Source organism: Limulus polyphemus, unplaced genomic scaffold, assembly GCF_000517525.1.
Source record: "Limulus polyphemus unplaced genomic scaffold, Limulus_polyphemus-2.1.2 Scaffold2570, whole genome shotgun sequence".
NCBI classification, from domain to species: domain Eukaryota; kingdom Metazoa; phylum Arthropoda; class Merostomata; order Xiphosura; family Limulidae; genus Limulus; species Limulus polyphemus.
In genome coordinates this window covers 110224-119624 of record NW_013668180.1, presented here as the reverse complement: position 1 = coordinate 119624, position 9401 = coordinate 110224, and the positions used below count along the sequence as shown (strand labels likewise).

The 9401-nt window shown below is 31.2% G+C and overlaps 1 pseudogene; it reads left to right on the top strand.

Moving 5' to 3' along the window:
- LOC106467330 overlaps window positions 1–9401 on the top strand; it is an 88527-nt pseudogene that overhangs the window by 58607 nt on the left and 20519 nt on the right.

Genomic DNA, 9401 nt, shown 5'->3' with positions numbered 1-9401 from the left:
CGAACGTTAACTTCAACAATACTTTCTCACTGCAGATCAATTACTCACTACCTACACACACTGTTGTCCGTGTAACGTTGTGAGCGTCTTATATATATACCAGACTAACATATATCTAGTAAATGCTAGGGCATTCACGAAGGTACAGGATAGTTCTAGAAACATGGCATGACACTAGTCACGTGACCTCACTGACGCAACAATATGTATAATTTGACAGTGAAATATGTGTTATCTAATTTTAGCCAGAATGTCTTAAATGCCTCGGACATATGAGCCTGGACATAAGCCTATCTCGTAATAAGTCAATGTTGTAAATATATGAGGTATCATAGGATACTTTCCAAATGTTTTTGCTTTTTTTTTTAATTATTAAAACAGTTGACAATTTCCTATCTATGAGAAAATGGAGACACAAAATTTAGAAAGTAGGTAAATAGTCAGAATGTAAAGATGGACTTAGTTCTTGTCCTATTTTATCAGTTGATCATCATGCAGCTGTGGAATAGTTTACCTGTTTTATCAGTTGATTAACATATAATTGTGGAATCACCTATTTTATCAATTGTTAAACAATTGTAATCGTGGAATCATTTACCGGTTATATGAGTAAGTCGACGTATAGTTGTGGAATTATTTACCTGTTTTGTCAGTTGGTCGACACATAGTTGTAGAATCATTTACCTGTTTTATGTGTTGATCGACACATAGTTGTTGAAATATTTACCTGTTTTATGAGTTAGTCGACACATTTATAGAATCATTTACCGGTTATATGAGTAAGTCGACGTATAGTTGTGGAATTATTTACCTGTTTTATGTGTTGATCAACACATAGTTGTTGAAATATTTACCTGTTTTATGTGTTGATCCACACATTGTTGTAGAATCATTTACCTGTTTTATGAGTTAGTCGACACATTTATAGAATCATTTACCTGTTCTGTGAGTTGATCGACACATAGTTGTAGAATCATTTACCTGTTTTATGAGTTAGTCGACACATTTATAGAATCATTTACCTGTTTTATGAGTTGGTCAACACATAGTTGTAGAATAATTTACCTGTTTTATGAGTTAGTCGACACATTTATAGAATCATTTACCTGTTTTATGAGTTGGTCAACACATAGTTGTAGAATCATTTACCTGTTTTATGAGTTAGTCGACACATTTATAGAATCATTTACCTGTTTGATGAGTTGGTCGACACATAGTTGTTGAAATATTTACCTGTTTTGTGAGTTGATCAACACATTTATAGAATCATTTACCTGTTTGATGAGTTGATCAATGCAGTGTTGTGAAGTCAGTTACCTCTTTTATGAGTTTGTTGACACAAAACTGCTGAATCATTTAGAAAAACAAGAATATAATTCAAGAAATGTAGTTGTAATAATCATATGTTAGATTTCTCTGCCAATTTCTCCTTAAAGGTTATAATTCAGTTATTTTATTTCAACAGGAAGTATTTCCAGGTTGCTTATTATTATCTTGATGACCCTCCAGGCATTAGGGCCTCCCCTCAGTTATCTGAAACCTTTGGTAAGGAGGAGCAGTATTTAACATATTACTGATAAATTGTTTGTTTTAGTTAGACTTGAATATTTTAAAGTTTTGTATCAAAAGTTTGTTTTTATTTGTTCGTTGGTATACACGTTACTATAACAGAACAGCATTCCAAGAAATGTTTATCGTCACCACATTAATTTCTTGATATTTTGCTATCATACTAATTTTCATATTTTAATTAGAAACAACACTTGAACACCAAAATAAGTCAGCATGGAAAGTAACTGATTTTTACATCAACTTATGTTTTGTGGGGGGGGGGAGATAAAAATCATTACATAGAAATATGCAGTGATCTCAGATAAAGTGTCTTTAGAAATAAAGAAAACTAATAAATGAAAAACTTTAATCTGTCCACCTGATTTTGATACATGTTGTGTATGCAATAAAAAAAAGACTTAACCATTGTTTGAATGTAAAAAATGATAAGAGGTTAGTTTGTAACTAACCATTTTTGGTGATAGAACTTAGTACCAAACATTTTCCATCCCAAATATTTATAAGAGAGTTTGTCAAAATTAAAAACAAAATTCTTTGATTACTATTAAGATTGTTTTAATAGTGAAAATAACAGCTTCATTTTTTTTCTCCAGATGATTTAGAATATCCTTCGATTCCAGTGCATCAGTTTTCAAAGCACGTGGCTGACTTACACGCTGATGGAGATGTTGGATTTTCTAAAGAATATGAAGTATGTTTACAACTTTTAATGTAATGCCATGAATGTTTGTTTGTTTCTTTCTTGTTAAGCACCAAGCCACACAATGTACTGTACTCACCATGGGTACCAAAACATTGTTCTTAGTATTATAAGCCCAGTCTTTTTCTTATATCTGTTGAAAAGCATACCAGGGTTAGATTTGTGCATAATTCTTAATTGGACAGTGGATTGTAAGTTATAAAATAGTTACATTCATAGATATTATATAGGATTTGAAGGTCAAATCTCACCTTAAGAAGTTTCATTCTCCTGAAATGAAAAAGCCAAAATGACACCGTGTGGTTTTCTATTATTCTAGTCAGACTTCATAGGAGATCAGTTTATTCAAATGGAGTCTTCTTACTTCTTTATTTGTTTGACATGAAAAACTAAAAATTTATGGCTACCAAATCTTCCATATTAGGTTCAGACAAAATCGTAACAGATAACAAAAGTATAGTAGGAAAAACAAGTATATTTTGACCCAGTTCAAGCGTGATGGTAGCCATTATTAAGTTTTCTAGAAACACAAGTACATTGTTGTGAGATGGTGGAAACAGTTTTATAAGAGTAAGAAGTAGGCTGTATCGAACAGATTTTACTGTATTTTTATAAATATCCAAATAAAATAAACTCTTTTTTTTTGTTCAGGCTGGATAATCAACGTGTCATATATTGTGTTCATACAAAAAGTAACTAACATAAAATCATTGCACATTTTCTTTGTATTATTAATAAGTCATCAAATCATGTGTTTCTGTATTCTTGAACACACATTTATTAATAAATGACTAAAAATTAAACTTTTATAGAAGAATATAGTTGGCCAAAGGAAATTAGAAAAGGGTACATTTTCTGAAAAAAGGAGTTTCAAACTTATTTGTTATTTTAGATTAAATGGCCAGAAAATACTTTAAAAGTCTTTGAAATTACATATAAAAAAATCTGGTGGTCCATGTGATGTGCATCTGAATTTTGCTGTGAGATTGTTTATAGGTTTATCAGAAAGCTCTAACCTGGACTATACATTATTCTTGGATGTTGATAATGAATTAACATTGATGTGGGTGATTTTAATGCCCTCTTTTGGTTGGTTGATTCCCAAACAAGGTTTTTCCAATAATTTCTAGTTTTTGGTTCTGGAATTTGTATTGCCCAACATTCTGGTCAAACTTTCAAGAGTTTCCAGTCTATGAGGGAGTAAAACACGTATCCTCAATCCCACCCAAAACAAGGTAGTGGCTGAAAATGTTGTACAATACAAGATCTGGTTCCTCAACTCTATAAAGCTGTTTTCTCTGTGCTTTTCATGAGTTCTGTCAATGGAGATCGTTATCTGATGAGGATTTCTTAGGGTTATGAACAAAATGATTTGGTATGTCTGATTCTCATAGTTGTCTTTCACAACAATGCAAAACACTGCCAACATATGCAATAGGATGAGATAGAAGTACATAATAGAAGTAGTAGTTACACTGCACATGAGAGAACACAGACCAATGATCCCTTATCTTAGACCAATCACTATCTAATATTTATAAGCACTTTTTATTTGACCAACATAAACCCATCTGCTATTTACAAGAGGAACACAGTCTGGTAAATTCCCTAAACTCTGCATCTTTGTGGCCAAAAACTATAGAGAGGTGTATTCTTTTGGTTAAACAGACTGAGATATTTACTGGGGTACATTTTATTTTAGTTCTAGTTTAAAACTGTAACACCCATCTGTAACCCACCCAATCTTATCAAATTGCAGACTTAGTGTTGAATACAACATGTTATTTAAGCTCCCAAATGGTACCAAAAAAGTTCTAGAATGAATATGTAATGCTCTTCACATTAATACAGCGTGTACAGGCTGATAATGAACGTTGTAGTAATTAATTAAACAATATAAGAAAACGTTTGGATAATTAGTTACAGTTCTAACTGCCACTATTATGTATTTTGTTAATTCAGATGATTCAACAGAATACTGATATGGAATTATCTGCAGAATATTCGCAGATGAATGAGAACAAAAACAAAAACCGATACGTGAACATCATGGCTTATGACCACACAAGAGTCGTGTTAAAACCTCTACCTGGCTACAAGAGGTCTCCAGATTACATCAATGGAAATTTTATTGATGTAAGTACTTGTTGTTCGAGAAAGAATAAATTGATAGTGTTCAAAATGAATAAAAAAAGTAAAACTTTTAGTCAAATTGGTGACAACACTTCGTGTTAAATTAAGACTTTTAACTGAATAGTTCACACAATCGTGTTTGTATATATGTGTTTACATATAAGAAGTATTTCGTGAGGATGATATTTCCATAATTATAGTGCTCGAAGAAAGATTGTTGCTGTTAAAATAACTTCTATCATTGTGAAATATTTTTGTTTTAACTAAAGAGAATTTATCTAGTTAATTAACTTCCGTATATAGTTTTGTTAACAAGTTTTCAAACAAGTTAACCACTCTTTGCCAATATCCCTCAACTAATTTAATAACAATTATAAACTTGGTTATTTGTAACAATATCTTTCTACTCTTCGTACCTAAAAGTCGTGCCTGTGGTTCATCAGGTCCTATTTTTAAGTGTGTGATGTTATACAAGTCCAATGAATACCCTTAAACAAACATTAAGACTTTTATTTTATAGACATTAGATATTGTATTTTTGATAATCAAGAAATAATGATTTCAAGACCCATATCACATTTCTTCTGTTTATTTAGGACAACTAACATTTTCATCTTTAGTCGTCACCAAATAATCAAACTGTCGTGTGAAATTTCTACAATTTGATACGTGTAAAATAAATTCAGTGAAATGATGAAAACCATACATGTTTTCAATCATTACCTCAACAGTTGTGATTTTGTTCTTCTAATCAGCTCTCAATAATAACAGAAAAGTTTCTTTCTTAGTATTTACAAAATACTAAAAAAACTATATTATTGTTGCATCAGCGAGGTCACGTGACTAGTGTCACACCACGTTTTCTAGAAATATCCTGTTCCTTCGTGAATGCCCTAGCATTTACTAGATTGGGGGTAGCCTGGTATATATAGGATGGTCACAACATGACAGAACAATGTGTAAGTAATGAGTAATTGAATGTATGCGGACAAAATATTGTTGGCCACGGGAGATATAGCGTTTGTTATAGTGCGACTGTTGAAATTAAGTGTATCGTAAAGTTGTATTAGGAAAGAATAAACCAGTTTTATTATGTAAGGACTTGTGTTGCTAAAGTTTCGTCGGAATGAAGTTACGGAAAATCAACTAACGACTGGAGGCGTAACATTATTATAGAAGTAATTGTTTCTGTATTTTTTACATTTTCAAAATTTATGATTTATGGAGAAACGTACGATATACTTATGATTATATATTTTAATTACATTTTTTTTTCATATCTGTATAGGGCTATGGAAAATCAAATGCTTATATTGGGACACAGGGACCATTACCATCTACATTTGATGATTATTGGCAAATGATTTGGGAACAACAGGTCTACATAATTGTCATGATCACTAATCTTGTGGAAAGAGGCAGGGTAGGTGTATTGCATGTGTTAGTTAAAGAGTAATATATTGTTAGAAAAATGTCGATACCCTGAGTTTTGGTTTTGGTTTTTTCTTCTTTATTTTTCAATTTAAGTTGTTTTAATTTTCTATATATTTTTTTGCTTTTTGAGATTTCAACTTTTCTGGTGATAGTCTTCCCATTTTGTAAATTGAGGTCATCACAAAATAACGAAAGCATTGTCATGAAGGAGACCTTTTTTAGAAACCTGATATCCCAAGAAGTTTCAGGAATGTAATATCCTGATACTTTTGGAAAATCTTTTCCCACCTATGAAGAAACATCTATCATCTTGAAATGCTTGGGCTATTGAATTTCTTGTGGTTTATCTACTTTTTTTTGATCTTACCTGTTTTCTCAGTATGTTGAAAGTCAAAGTATACTTAGATACACGTAAAACCAAATTTATTTCTTTTCATTGTTTAAGCTCTAATTCTTAAACAAATGAGACTATTCACAAGTCTGATGTAAAAATATTGGTGCAACAGATGACATTAATTTTCTGTATTCTTATTTACAACATATTTTCCGAACTGCTTGTTTTTAGTCATTTACACTAATATCTTCTATAGTTGTGCTACTATTTCTCTCTCTTTAACATCTGCAGTAAAATTCCACATAGTTGCTCATTACACAATTTACAGTTTGCCCTAAATGCTTAGGCATTAGCTTCTCACCTTAATTGTTTATATGCCTGTCACTCTATGGTGTTTTATCATTTCCTACCTATTTTGCCTGAGTTAACCCATCTGGATATGCAACATTGGCTCAGTGGAAAGTCTAAATGTTCATAGTACTAAAAACTGAGTTCATTGCCTTTATGGGTACAGTATATAGATAGCCCTAACAAGAAACAAACCTATCTGGAAAGTTGTTCAAAAACGTTTTGGCTTCCTTCTTGAGCCTAAAGATATAAACTAATTTTCTTGAGCCTAGAGTTATGAACTACTTTTCTTGAGCCTAGAGTTATGAACTACTTTTCTTGAGCTTATAAAGTTATAAACTACTTTTCTTGAGCCTAGAATTATAAACTACTTTTCTTGAGCCTAGAGTTATGAACTACTTTTCTTGAGCCTAGAGTTATAAACTACTTTTCTTGAGCCTAGAGTTATAAACTACTTTTCTTGAGCCTAAAGTTATGAACTACTTTCTTCAACCGTTAGCACCCACTGTCAGGGCTAGTATAATCTTCTTCTCCATAAAGACCTTAATCCCAACTAGTTTGCATGGGGTCAGTTGGTATTTTCGTAAGCCAAGAATTTTTACACCTAGGTGGCTGACCCAGACAGCAACCTTATAGGACAAGCATGTTCAGCGATGGGGATTCAAACTCACGACCCTCAGATTATGAGTTGAGTGCCCTTACCACCAGGCCGTGCTAGGTTCTAGAGCTAGCATTTACTACTTTAAGAAAGATGCCATTTCTCGATCCATACTGCTATTTTAAACTGTTGCAAATCTTGTCCTTTTCAAACCTGTACAGTGTTGAGTATTTCTCTTACCAGTTTTTGTTTTGTTGTTCTCAAAACTGAATCACTCCAACTGTTGTCAGTCTTTAGAAACTGTAGATTTTTTCTTATTTATGACTTTGTGTTAATATATGCCTTAATTTTTACTTAATTTACTCCCACGGTGTTCTGTAACTCTTATCTCTCTTGATTAAGGAACAAAATTATCTCCAAGCTTTTGTCACTTGTTATTTTTGGATACTTTCAGAACTGGATTTTGTTTGGGATGTTGCATCTCAGGCATTATTTTATAAAGTATCAACATGCAGTGATTATGTTATAACATATGGTTATTTGTGTGATATGAGAGAAGATAGGAATTATAAATTATTATGTACTAGTAAACTGAACATAAATGTGCCATCCAATTAAACCATAATGCAATTTAATAAATGAATCAAATTCTCAAAGATAAAGATTTATTTATGGATAATAAGTATGAAGGAGAGAAAAGGGTAAATGTGGCTATTATAATAATTAAAATTATTTTATAAAAACCCTTGAAAGTGTTGCCGTGATATTTTTGTCAAATAGAAATATCTAAGAAAAAGTGAAAAATGTTTTCTGGGTTTAATTGCAAATCGTTAGTGTCATGGGTAAAGAGTTATTGTTAGTAGTAATGATCCAGAAAATTTGACAATTATAAGAAATTATATATTGTTTATTTCTAAACAGAAAAGTTTGTTATTGTTAGTAGTAATGATCCAGAAACTTTGACAATTATAAGAAATTATATATTGTTTATTCTAAACACAAAAGTTTGTTATTGTTAGTAGTAATGATCCAGAAACTTTGACAATTATAAGAAATTATATATTGTTTATTTCTAAACACATAAGTTTGCTTGTTTCAGGGATTCAAATCCTACGTTTTAGTGTTATATAAGCTCACTAATTAGCTACTGGGGTGGAGGATATTTGTTCTAAAAATCACCATATTCTGGCAGTTTGATTACTGAAACTTTGTAACTATTTTGGTTTATCACGTGTACCAGCTACCACAAAGTTAACTTGTAATAATTGTAGTTAATTTGCTTATTAATCAAGATATATATACAAGGTGGCTGCAGATCATCTATTTGGCTTTCAAGTAGACACTTTAATATTAAATTGCCTAGGTGGAAGCACTGTTGCACATTCGACATTGTGGCTATAAAGAATAATGCTAAATTCATCAGTTCAATGCACATGTATTATGAGTTTGTGAAACAAACTTTTAGCTCTTGGAGCATTCTGCAAACACTCATTCAGTTTTAAATCATTTCAAAACTGGTTGAGTAACTCGTAGCCACCCTGAAGTCCATAAAAACGACTATATTTTTATAGGTGACAAGATCTTTGAAGTTTAATATATTAGAGAAAATATAATTTTTTTTTTCATATGTGTTAAAAAGGATGCTTTTGTTAGTTACATTAAAACCTTGTTCTATATATGGTTTTGCTAAAGAATTTGAAACCCATTAATTGGTGTCATATTATGTTAGTGAAATTCTAGAGAAATAGATTAGCAATATTATCAATTGCATCAATATTCGTTAGAAACTTGGAGCACACAAAATTATAAATATTAATTTCATCATGGTGCGTGACTTGTTATTTTTTAATAATGACGTTTTAGAAATAAATTATTAACAACTACACCCATTAGAGTATACCTTTCTTTATGTTTTATTAATTACACTCATTAGAGTATACCTTTCTCTATGTTTTATTAACTACACCCATTAGAGTATACCTTTCTCTATGTTTTATTAACTACACTCATTAGAGTATACCTTTCTTTATGTTTTATTAACTATACCCATTAGAGTATACCTTCCTTTATGTTTTATTAACTACACCCATTAGAGTATACCTTTCTCTATGTTTTATTAACTACACTCATTAGAGTATACCTTTCTTTATGTTTTATTAACTACACCCATTAGAGTATACCTTCCTTTATGTTTTATTAACTACACCCATTAGAGTATACCTTTCTGTATGTTTTATTAACTACACCCATTAGAGTATACCTTTCTTTATGTTTTATTAACT